Below are 11,989 nucleotides of genomic sequence, written 5' to 3'. Positions count from 1 at the left end.
TCAGACTTCATTTTTTTTGGCTCCAAAATCACTGCAGATGGTGATTGCAGCCATGAAATTAAAAGATGCTTACTCCTTGGAAGGAAAGTTATGACCAACCTAGATAGCATATTCAAAAGCAGAGACATTACTTTGCCAACAAAGGTCCGTCTAGTCAAGGCTATGGTTTTTCCAGTGGTCATGTATGGATGTGAGAGTTGGACTGTGAAGAAAGCTGAGCGCCGAAGAATTGATGCTTTTGAACTGTGGTGTTGAAGACTCTTGAGAGTCCCTTGGACTGCAAGGAAATCCAACCAGTCCATTCTAAAGGAGATCAGTCCTGGGTCTTCATTGGAAGGGCTGATGCTAAAGCTGAAACTCCAATACTTTGGCCACCTCATGCGAAGAGTTGACTCGTTGGAAAAGACTCTGATGCTGGGAGGGATTGGGGGCAGGAGGAGAAGGGGACGACAGAGGATGAGATGGCTGGATGGCATCACCGACTCGATGGACGTGAGTCTGGGTGAACTCTGGGAGTTGATGATGGACAGAGAGGCCTGGCGTGCTGCAATTCATGGGGTCGCAAAGAGTCAGACACGACTGAGTGACTGAACTGAACTGTTATAGTTTAGATAGATAAGATATAGCTATAGATAGGTGGTTGATAGATTAGATAGATAGCCAGCCAAGGTGGGCATATGTAGCTCAAGATTTCTGGGTCTGTCAGAGTGACCAGTTTTTAAAGCAAAAATTTCTGCACAGACTGCCATCATTTTATTTTTCTGATTTGTTTTCTCATTTTGTGGACATGCTAAGTCGCTCGGTCATGTCTGACTCTTTGCGACCCTATGGACTGTGGCTGGCCAGGCTCCTCTGTCCCTGGGGATTCTCCAGGCACGAATCCTGGAGTGGGTTGCCATTCCCTTCTCCCAGGAGATCTTCCCAACCCAGGAATTGAACCTGTGTGTCTTATGTCTCCTGTATAGGCAAGCGGGTTCTTTGCCATTAGCACCACCTGGGAAACCTGTTTCATCATCAGGTTTTACAAAAGTTTCCAAATGAAATCTTGTTTATTTTGTCATTTAATAATTGCTCTTAACAGAAATTACTTAAAGTCATCAAAGCAAGAAGTCCAGAAATCAAAATAATATCAAATCAGAAATCCACTCTGGACTCCCAGGGACAGGTCTGACTCCTGCCTTGGTGGAATACAACAGCACCTCTACTCAAGGAAACCAGAAAACTGATATATCCAAAGGTATTTTGAGCATGGTAGGAGAACACAAGGTATTTTCCTGCCTCTCTGAGCCTGTCTTCCATCCTACATCATGAGATAGACCATCCATTGAAACCGAATCCATCGTACTGATGCCACAAAGTAATGACCAAATCTTCAGCAACCTACATTTGCTGGGGAAAATGACTTGGAGTCTAGAGAAAGGAATGAGATGAAGCACCAGGTGCCCCGTTATAGGAAGTCACCTGCCGGGGGCTCAGGGGCAGCCTGGGGGCAAACAGCTCCCAACCTGGGGAAGCTGACTGGAGACACACCGGTGCTGTTATTTGCACAGCAACTTGCCTTCCCATGGGACAATCATCTTTTATACAGAGACAGCTGCAGGGTCAAAACAGCTCATTGATCCTTTAAGTGAATACCATGGCTGTCTCCTTTGATAAATGGAAAACTGCTCTAGCCTAACCTGTTTCTTTTTCTCTCCACCTCTCCTCCTCATCCCTGTCTGCATGAATTTCTCTCCCTCTGTTTTCTCACTCACGTTTCCATCCCTTCCTCTCTTTCTCTGATGTTCATTCCTACTTGAAAAGATATGGGACTTCAGATCAAGTGCCCATCGCGATGTTTGTAAAATACTATTCCCCAAAGTGACACTAATGCTCCGTGGAACTTCTCTGGTCCTAATTGCTTGGTGGTAGAAATCTCTGTGGGCTGCTCCTGCTGCTATCAGTTCGTTCAGTAATTACCTTGAGCCCGAGAGGAGGAAGGGGCGGCGGGTCAGGCTGAGTTGCTGGGGCTGCTGACGCTGGCGTGTACACAAAAGATGACACTTACAGGGGACCGTAAAGAAGGCTGAGTGCTGAGGAATGGATGCTTTTGAACTGTGGTGCTGGGGAAGGCTCTTGAGAGTCCCTTGGACAGCAAGGAGATCAAACCAGTCAATCCTAAAGGAAATTAACCCTGAATATTCTTTGGAGGGACTGATGCTGAAGCTCCAATACTTTCGCTAGATCGAAGGCAGGAGGAGAAGGGGGCAACAGAGGATGAAATGGTTGGATGGCATCACCAACTCAATGGACATGAGTTTGAGCAAACTCTGGGAGATAGCAAAGGCAAGAAAGCCTGGTGTTCTGCAGTCCATGGGGTGGCAAAGAGCCAGACATGACTCAACAACTGAACAACAGGGCAAACACAGAACAGGAGGGATGGACAGATTCACCACGTTTTAAAAAACAAAGTCACCTTGCATAGAAAAAGAGAATGTGTTTCTGCAAGACAAACACCTTTTTCCCTTGAGACCCAAATCACCAAGTCTAGGATGGCTTCAGATCAACTTTTCCAGAGCGAAGTCTTGACATACTGGCTCTAGAATTCTGTCACACGAAGAGACGGCATTAGAGGACACCAATGACCAATGGGCAAGACAAGACCCTGTTCTGTTCATGCTGCTAATGAGCAGAACTTTCAATGTGAAATATACCAGACCTAAAACGAGCAGCAATGCCTGTGTTGTAGAGGTCTTGCTCACTCTGAAAAAGTGATCAGGAGGGCTTTGAAAGGGAAGAGATTCAGTGGTCATTGGGCTACTTTGAACAATAATACTGAGAAACCCAATTACAGGCACTGGATTGTCCTACGTTTCTTAGAGATATGATTCTCTTTTTTTTTTTTTTTAACTTCTTTAAAAAAATTTTTTTTAATTGAAAGATAATTGCTTACCAAGTTTGTTGGTTTCTGCCATACATTAACATGAATCAGCCATAGGTATACATACGTTCTCTCCCTCTGGGCCCTCCATCCCACCTTCCACCCCATCCCACTGCTCTAGGTTGTCACAGAGACCTGGTTTGAGATCCCTGAGTCATACAGCAAATTCCCACTGGCTATCAACTTACATACGGTGGTGTATATGTTTCCATGCTACTCTCTTATCCCATCCTGGGAGATATGATTTTTAATGAACTGGTCTGTGTCCTGTTTTTCATAGTTTCCAGGACTGTAAGAGCAATTTCAAGAGCTTTAAGTTTATTCTCCTTTAAAACTTAGCACTTGGTGCACCGCGAGGGATGTTCATTGCTGTATCCCCAGCACCTAGGACAGAACAGGAGGCAGTGGGCACATGTCTGCTAAATGCTGATTGAATGGGACAGAATGGAGCATGTTACAGGTGATTTGCTTTATGGCTGTGGTTTTCTTACTGAATGTTCCAAAAAGCATTCCATCAGCAAATTCCTTAATTCAACAGATATTCCTGGAATGCTAACTCCAGGCCAGTCTGGAGCTCTGAGGCCACCACGGTGAGCCAGCCTTGTTAAAGACATTATGAGGAAGCATGGTCTCCAGCCCTGAGCTGCTTATAATAGGGTGAGGGAACAGAATAGATCAGAAGCAATTAAAAAACAACCAAGTGTTAAATTTTATGCCTCCAACTAGCCCAGGGGGTACTCAGAGGGAGAAGAAGCTAATGTAGTCATTGCTGCTTTCACGGAAGAGGTGGATCTCTGGCTGGGCCTTGGAAAACTCTGGATTGGGGAAAGCAGTGCAAGAGAACAGAGCAGAATGATCCTTCCAGGAGGCAGCTACCCAGAGCCACTCAAGTAAAACTGGCACACCCTGGACCAAGACCGCTTCCAAGTAAAGGGCCTGGAAATGCTCTCAGGACTTAGGAGGGTCTGAGTTGGACTTAGAGACATAACTGAGCTGCACTTAGAAATATAACTCAGCTGCAGCCACAGAGGCTACTGTCCTTCCTCTAAAACTCGACCCTATGATTATTTTCTTCCTTCCCTTGGGATAGAAGCTGGAGCTTCTCCTGATTGTTGGCCCAGGTTGACTGCAGTCAAATCTCCCAAGGAACCTCTGCTCCTGGCCCCACCACCCCTCTCTGATTCAGTGGATCTGGGATGGGATCCAGGAATCTGTACGTTTTTTAAGTTCCCCAGGGGATTCTATTAATCAGCTTGGTTTGAGAACTACCCACTTGGATTTATTTCAAAGACATTCCCTTTGTGAGATTAGGATGAAAGGGTAGGCATATAATAACCAGGGAAGTAGATGTGATTTGTGGCTAAAAATCCCTCTAAGAGGTGACCTGAGGAATTCACAGGAGAAAGGAATCAACCCAGTATTTTCTACTTCCTTGACTTCCTAAATGAGTCAAAATGGTCAAAATCTGGCCAAAATGAACTGAATTTTGCCTTTATGGCGTCAGCAGAGCCTGGTGAATGAACATGAGAGAGTTTCTTTTTGTTTAGATGAGTGGGGAGCTGAAGCTTTCAGTGAAGTGAAGCTAAACGAGATGCATGTACTAACTTCCCTTGTTTAGCTATGTCAGTTGGTATGTCCAATTCCTGAAAAACGTCCATTTGTTTATAAGATGTTCTGAGCGTGAAAACCAGGAACGGTGTATTTCCTTGGTCACACACACACTGCTCGCAGAGGAATGCCACATCTGTCAGCATTAGGAGGATTGAGAGGATGGTTTGGGACCGGTTTTTAATAGGTGAGGCTTATTAATGTTTCAAGATGTTTTCCTCCTCTTAGACTCACCTAGCGAATCCCTGGTTCCATTTTCTTTTATGTGGCTAATTTACACCCTGCCCTGGGGATTGGTTTACATTTTGCTTTCTTGGTCTGGATGTTCAATTCCTATTACTGTCAGTGGGAGTTACGTGCTCAAACCGAAGGCTGCAAATTCTTCCCTGGCCAGCCCACATACACGCATAAGACATGTGCTCCACGTCAACCCACTGTCTTCTTGACCCTTGCTTAATCCAGGATACCAGAGTTCAATTTATTTGTGATATTTCTAAAATCTGCCAGAGGTTCCCTGAGGTCATCACAGTATGTGGAAATGAACTAGTTCCTCCCATTCAGAAGCAGTATGGGTTTCCAAGGTCTTAATGGCTCAGAGGAGGTACTTATTCTCTGTAGACCTAATTCTCTGACCTAGTTTGGTATTCATTCAGGATTAGTTCTGAATTGCTGGGAGCAAATCTCAGCGTTTTCATCATCCTCTGCTTAGAGCATGTTATCACACAATGGCCCTGAATTCTTCTCTGAAGTGCATGTTTGTGTTTTTTTTTAACAAATAACCAGCCCAACAATTATCATGGAAACACAGTAACACCGAGCAGAAGAGACATCACAACAGCACACACCAAAGAGCTCTGTCCTAAATATCCCACATTATTATCACCGAGATGTCTTTGCAATTTCAGCATCCATTTCAATGACAGCTTAGGAGCCAAGGTTTACTTCCAAGAAAACTGATAGGTGCAAAAGGTAAGGCCCAAACACCAGGGCTAATCACACTTATAGTCAAGTTACAGTAGTCACAATCCTACAGGAAAGCAAACGTCAGACTCATTGTTAAACAAGACCCTGTCTCCCGAGTATATTCAGCTTGGAAGGTTCAGACCATTCTTTTCTGTTAGTATTCTACTTTGTAGCATCAAATGTATACTTTTTTCCAGAGCTGGGTATTTTAAATTTTCCTGGTGAGTTTCACAGACATCAGAAGCCCTTCCTGGAGGCGCTTCAGTCTCTTTATTCACCCAATGAGCATGGATCTGGCAGGCATGTTGTGCCAGATACAACAGTGCAAATGTCTAAGGGTCTGATGGTAAAAAAAGACACAGTTCCTGTCTCATGAAGCCCTGGGCTAGTGAGGAAGACACAGGGGGTTGGGTGATGACATAACACGATGGATAATTCTGAGCTGCACAGATGGAATGGCTCTCTGAGAGCAAGTGACCATACACCTGGTCTAAGCTGAGGCTCAGGGAAGGTGTGGCTGAGAAAGGGACCTACCTGAGTTGAGATGTGAGGGATGCTTGGAGTCAGGAAAGCCACTGGAGTGGCAAGTGCACAGAGCAGAGACATGTAGACACATGGCCCTGTGATGTGATTGGAAGGACACAGGTGTGACCCGAGAGGGAAGGGCCAAGGGAGCTGCAGACGGTGCAAGGCGGGAGGATGGGAAAGTCCTGCGTGCAGCCCAGGTGAAGAGTGCTCCCATGAGAGTGGAGGGCCTGGAGTGTGAAGCCCTACAGGGAATCCCCAGGCCAAGCCATGGTAAGTGAGCATGTGGCTGGACCATGGAGAAGTGGCTCCTCCCTGAATCAAGCAGCCTCCATTCAGCTGGACGATTCTGAGCAAAGGCCTCACGGGTCACGTGACCTTTGCAGAGGCATCAAGACCATCAAGGCCACCTCGGCAACTGCACTGGCATTGTCAGCAGGCTTCCCTGGTGGCTCAGGCAGTACAGAATCTGTTTGCAATGCAGGAGACGCAAGTTCACTCCCTGGGTTGGGAGGATCCCCTGGAGAAGGAAATGGCAACCCACTCCATTATTCCTGCCTGGAGAATTCCATGTACAGAGGAGCCTGGCAGGCTACAGTTCATGGGGTCACAAAGAGTCAGACATGACTGAGCGACTAATACACACACACTCCGATACCTAGAACATCCTGTGTCCAATGGCCCTCTTCCACACACTGAGGAAAGACCGCAGCATCAGGAGCAAACGTCTTCTAAACCAAGGAATGCTGAGGTTAGCCCAGGGCCAAGACTGCTTCCCTCCCTGCTCTGCACCAGGGATGGTCCAAATTCAGACAAAACTCATACAAAGCAATAGTCTGGGGTTGTTACCAGGATAAAAGAAAATATGTTGTAAGAGTACACTTAACACATCCTGACATGCTTTATAAATTTAAGGGCTGAACCTTTAAGATGGGCAGTCAGGTTCTTTTTGCCAGTAAAATGTAAAACGGTACACCCCTGCTGAGGGGAATTTGGCAGTATCCAGCAAAATTACATATGTATTTGCCCTTTGAAGCAGCAATTCCAGCTCTAAGAATTCATTCCAAAGATAAACTGGCAGAAATATGAAAAGATAAGTGGGCGTAACAATTTTTAAATGCCTAAATTTTTCAAAAGCAGCTTCAAATTGAAACAAATAAACTTCACTCCGTGACTTCTTGGTGGCATAACCACACAAACAGAAATGATACCAGGAAATTTTAAACCACCATATTTTGTTGTATATCTCTAACGGGATATACCCTAAGGACGTGGGCCAGAAATGAAGAAAAAAACCAACTAAACTGTTTTCAATAAATGTATTGTCAGTGGTAACAGTGGAATTATGTTCTGAGACCATCGTATGTGTACTGTGGAATAAAGCAATTACAGCATGCAAGGAAGCAAAACGCTACAAAACCAATGGTATCGAGTGAAAACCTCACTGTTCTAAATTGAATGTATCAGCATAAACTCATGATATACTTTATCTTAAACAAATGAAATGCACAGTTGCCAGCTCCCACCACTGAAAAGACTGGCATGTATTTCAGTGGCTTCTAAGCACCATTTCCTACTAAAAAGGACCTGGGCTCTTTGGAGAAATGGCTGGTTATAGATCAGAGGAAGGACGTGTATAAGATGAGCCTGGGCCACCTTGTCATAGAAGGAAAGAAAGACACCATCAGAGGCCACAGGTCAAGTCAGATATCAATTGAAAAGGCCCCCAGCGCTAAGGGAGCAGGAAAATCTCATGGACAGAGGGGCCTGGCAGGCCACAGTCCACAGAGTCGCAAAGGGTCAGACACGACTGAGGGACTTAGTACGTGAGCACACAAGGATACTAAATGTGATAGGTTCAAACATATAAAATAATCTTCATAATGATAGTTACAGTATCACATAAAAATATGTCCTTTCCCGAAGGACCCATTCCTCTGAATACCCAGAGTTGGGGTATTTTTAAATATAGGGGTATTTTTTAATATAGAAGTTGGTCAGCTAATGAAGAAAAGATGAAATAGCATATCATCATTTGGTGACTTCTAAAAAATGAATGGATCAGCACCAGCATGAAGGATTGAGTTTGAAATTAAAAACACAATACCATTTAATTTGCATCCAAAAATGTGATGCTTAGGTATAAATCTTAGCACAATATTATAAAGGATCTAGTAAGAGGAAAGCTACAAAATGTGATGAGAGAAATCAAAGAAAATCCAAATAAATGCATAAGACAATATTATTAAGTCAATTCTTCCCAACTTGATCTATAGATTCAATGCTATCTCAATCAAAATTCTATCAAATGTTTTGTGAGTATCAAAAAACTGATTTTTTAAAAACTCAAGTTTTTACAGGCAGGCAACAGATCCAAAACAGCCAAGAAAATACTGAAGGAGAACAAGGTTAGAAGGTTGACGCTACCTGACGTCCGTACTTACCATAAAGCCACAGTAATCAAGACAATGTAGTATTGGTAAGAAAGTAAACAGGCCAATGGAATAGAATAGAGAGTCTAGAGGTAAACCCACACAGTTCAGTTCAGTTCAGTCACTCAGTTGTGTCCGACTTTTTGCGACCCCATGAATCTCAGCACGCCAGGCCTCCCTGTCCATTACCAATTCCCGGAGCTTACTCAAACTCATGTCCACCAAGTCAGTGATGCCATCCAGCCACCTCATCCTCTGTCTTCCCCTTCTCCTCCTGCCCCCAATCCCTCCCAGCATCAGAGTATTTTCCAATGAGTCAACTCTTCGCATGAGGTGGCCAAAGTATTGGAGTTTCAGCTTCAGCATCACTCCTTCCAATGAAGACCCAGGACTGATCTCCTTTAGAATGGACTGGTTGGATCTCCTTGCAGTCCAAGGGACTCTCAAGAGTCTTCTCCAACACCACAGTTCAAAAGCATCAATTCTTCGGCACTCAGCTTTCTTCACAGTCCAACTCTCGCATCCATACATGACCACTGGAAAAACCATAGCCTTGACTAGACGAACCTTTGTTGGCGAAGTAATGTCTCTGCTTTTGAATATGCTATCTAGGTTGGTCATAACTTTCCTTCCAAGGAGTAAGCATCTTTTAATTTCATGGCTGAAATCACCATCTGCAGTGATTTTGGAGCCCCCAAAAATAAAGTCTGACACTGTTTCCACTGTTTCTCCATCTATTTCCCATGAAGTGATGGGACCAGATGCCATGATCTTCGTTTTCTGAATGTTGAGCTTTAAGCCAACTTTTTCACTCTCCTCTTTCACTTTCATCGAGTCTTTTTAGTTCTTCTTCACTTTCTGCCATAACGGTGGGGTCATCTGCATATCTGAGGTGATTGATATTTCTCCCGGCAATCTTGATTTCAGCTTGTGCTTCCTCCAGCCCAGCGTTTCTCATGATGTACTCTGCATATAAGTTAAATAAGCAAGGTGACAATATACAGCCTTGACAAACTCCTTTTCCTATTTGGAACCAGTCTGTTGTTCCATGTCCAGTTCTAACTGTTGCTTCCTGACCTGCATATAGGTTTCTCAAGAGGTAGGTCAGGTGATCTGGTATTCCCAGCTCTTTCAGAATTTTCCACAGTTTATTGTGATCCACACAAAGGCTTTGGCATAGTCAATAAAGCAGAAATAGATGTTTTTCTGGAACTCTCTTGCTTTTTCCATGATCCAGCGGATGTTGGCAATTTGATCTCTGGTTCCTCTGCCTTTTCTAAAACCAGCTTGAACATCTGGAAGTTCACGGTTCACATATTGCTGAAGTCTGGCTTGGAGATTTTTGAGCATTAATTTACTAGCGTGTGAGATGAGTGCAATTATGCGGTAGTTTGAGCATTCTTTGGCATTGCCTTTCTTTGGGATTGGAATGAAAACTGACCTTTTCCAGTCCTGTGGCCACTGCTGAGTTTTCCAAATTTGCTGGCATATTGAGTGCAGCACTTTCACAGCATCATATTTCAGGTTTTGAAATAGCTCAACTGGAATTCCATCACCTCCACTAGCTTTGTTTGTAGTGATGCTTTCTAAGGCCCACTTGACTTCACATTCCAGGATGTCTGGCTCTAGGTCAGTGATCACACCATTGTGATTATCTGGGTCGTGAAGATCTTTTTTGTACAGTCCTTCTGTGTATTCTTGCCACCTCTTCTTAATATCTTCTGCTTCTGTTAGGTCCATACCATTTCTGTCCTTTATCAAGCCCATCTTTGCATGAAATGTTCCCTTGGTATCTCTGATTTTCTTGACGAGATCTCTAGTTTTTCCCATTCTGTTGTTTTCCTCTATTTCTTTGCGTTGATCGCTGAGGAAGGCTTTCTTATCTCTCTTTGCTATTCTTTACAGTCAATTGAACTTTGACAAAGGAGCAAAACAATGCGATGGAGAAGAAATCTAAGTCCTTTCAGTCATGTCTGACTCTGTGCAACCATATGAACCGTAGCCTGCTAGCCTGCTCTGTCCATGGGGATTCTCCAGGCAAGAGTACTAAAGTGGGCTGCCATTTCCTCCTCCAGGGGATCTTCCCAACCCGGGGATCGAATCCGCATCTCTCATTCTCCTGCTTTGGCAGGCGGGCTTCTTACCACTGGTGCCACCTGGGAAGCAGAAGTCACCCCTGTCTCATCTATGCCCTTGGATCCTCCTACTCTCTAACTCAGAAAGGGTCTACTATTTTGTGAAATTGTATTTTTTTACTGAATTAATCTTGACCTGAAGTCCAGAGTGGAAATTGCAATATTAGTACATATCTAGCTTGGCAGTCCTGGCTGAATAGACTCTCATATGAAATTCTCCAGCCCAAGCCAGTCTTTGACGATCCACACCCAGGCTGCTAGTCAAGCAAATAAAACTGTATTTTCAAGCTACGTACATTTTACATGACCCGTGACAGCTGTGCCCTTGAAGGCTGGGTGGAGGGCGGGGGAGGGGGGCTTTCATGAAAGCCTGTCAATTTAGACCCATTACTTGTGCTTCTGAAATCTGCAGTGTGGGTGCCGGAGCAGGGCTGGGCCTCTGCTGTGGATTTCTGCTGAAGTCAGGCGACAAGCAATGGACAGGGCAGCAGCCTTGCCAGGAAAGAGCGCCCGGGTTTCCAGCCTCGTCTTCAGGCAGCCAGTCTACAGAACTTTGATGAATCAGTCCTCAAGATGGATTTCTGGGGTGGGAAGAAGGATGGTGGAAGGAGCCGGAGCATGGAGGTGCCACACCTGCCCTGTGGCCATCACCTGCCCCGCTGCAGCAGCTTGTCAGCAGTAGCTTGTCAGCAGTAGCGTGGCTTATCTGACCACGACTGGTTTGGACATCATGTGAGTGCTCCTCCAGGCAGAGCTCAGCCTCTGCCGACTGGTATCAGAAGGCCCACAGAGCAGGTCCCGGTCATGCCTTGGCATTGACCTCATCACTCCCTGCCAGGGCCACTCACCAGGCATTATTTCCTCCAGGGGCAGGCGGCTCCAGCCCTGCCCTTTGGGGCACCAGGGCGGCCCCTGATCAATTTCCTCTGTAGTTACCCCACACCCCCGCTGTGGTTTCCTCACTGCCATCCTGTCTCACCATGGTCTCTATTCAGCTGCTCAAGCATGTACAGCCACAGCATCAGGGCCTTTGCACACACGGCCTCCTGCACCCAGAATCCTTCAGGCTCAGCTTCTTCACCCTCCTTGCTCTCCAGCACCTGGTCCAGCACCCTCATTTCAGGATGGGACCCTGGAAGGAGGGTGTTCTCTCTGTGTGTGTTTCCTTTGGTCCCAAAAGCACTCAGGGATGTGAAGTTCCCTGGCAGCAATGGGTGGGCTGACTTTGGTCCTTGGAGGCTGAGGCTCCAGCAGCAATGACCAGGTCCAACTCCCCCAGAAGCCCAGCTCCTGCCTTTAATGTGGCTAGAAGCCATGCCCTGGGGCTGGAGCGGGGAGCTGGAGGAGGTGGGGAAAATGAAGCCTGCACCGGGCTGCGCTCAGACTAGGGCAGACGGCCACCCACT

Source organism: Bison bison, unplaced genomic scaffold, assembly GCF_000754665.1.
Source record: "Bison bison bison isolate TAMUID 2011002044 unplaced genomic scaffold, Bison_UMD1.0 scf7180017864056, whole genome shotgun sequence".
NCBI classification, from domain to species: domain Eukaryota; kingdom Metazoa; phylum Chordata; class Mammalia; order Artiodactyla; family Bovidae; genus Bison; species Bison bison.
The sequence above is the reverse complement of the archived record's forward strand: the minus strand, read 5'-3'. Positions refer to the sequence as shown.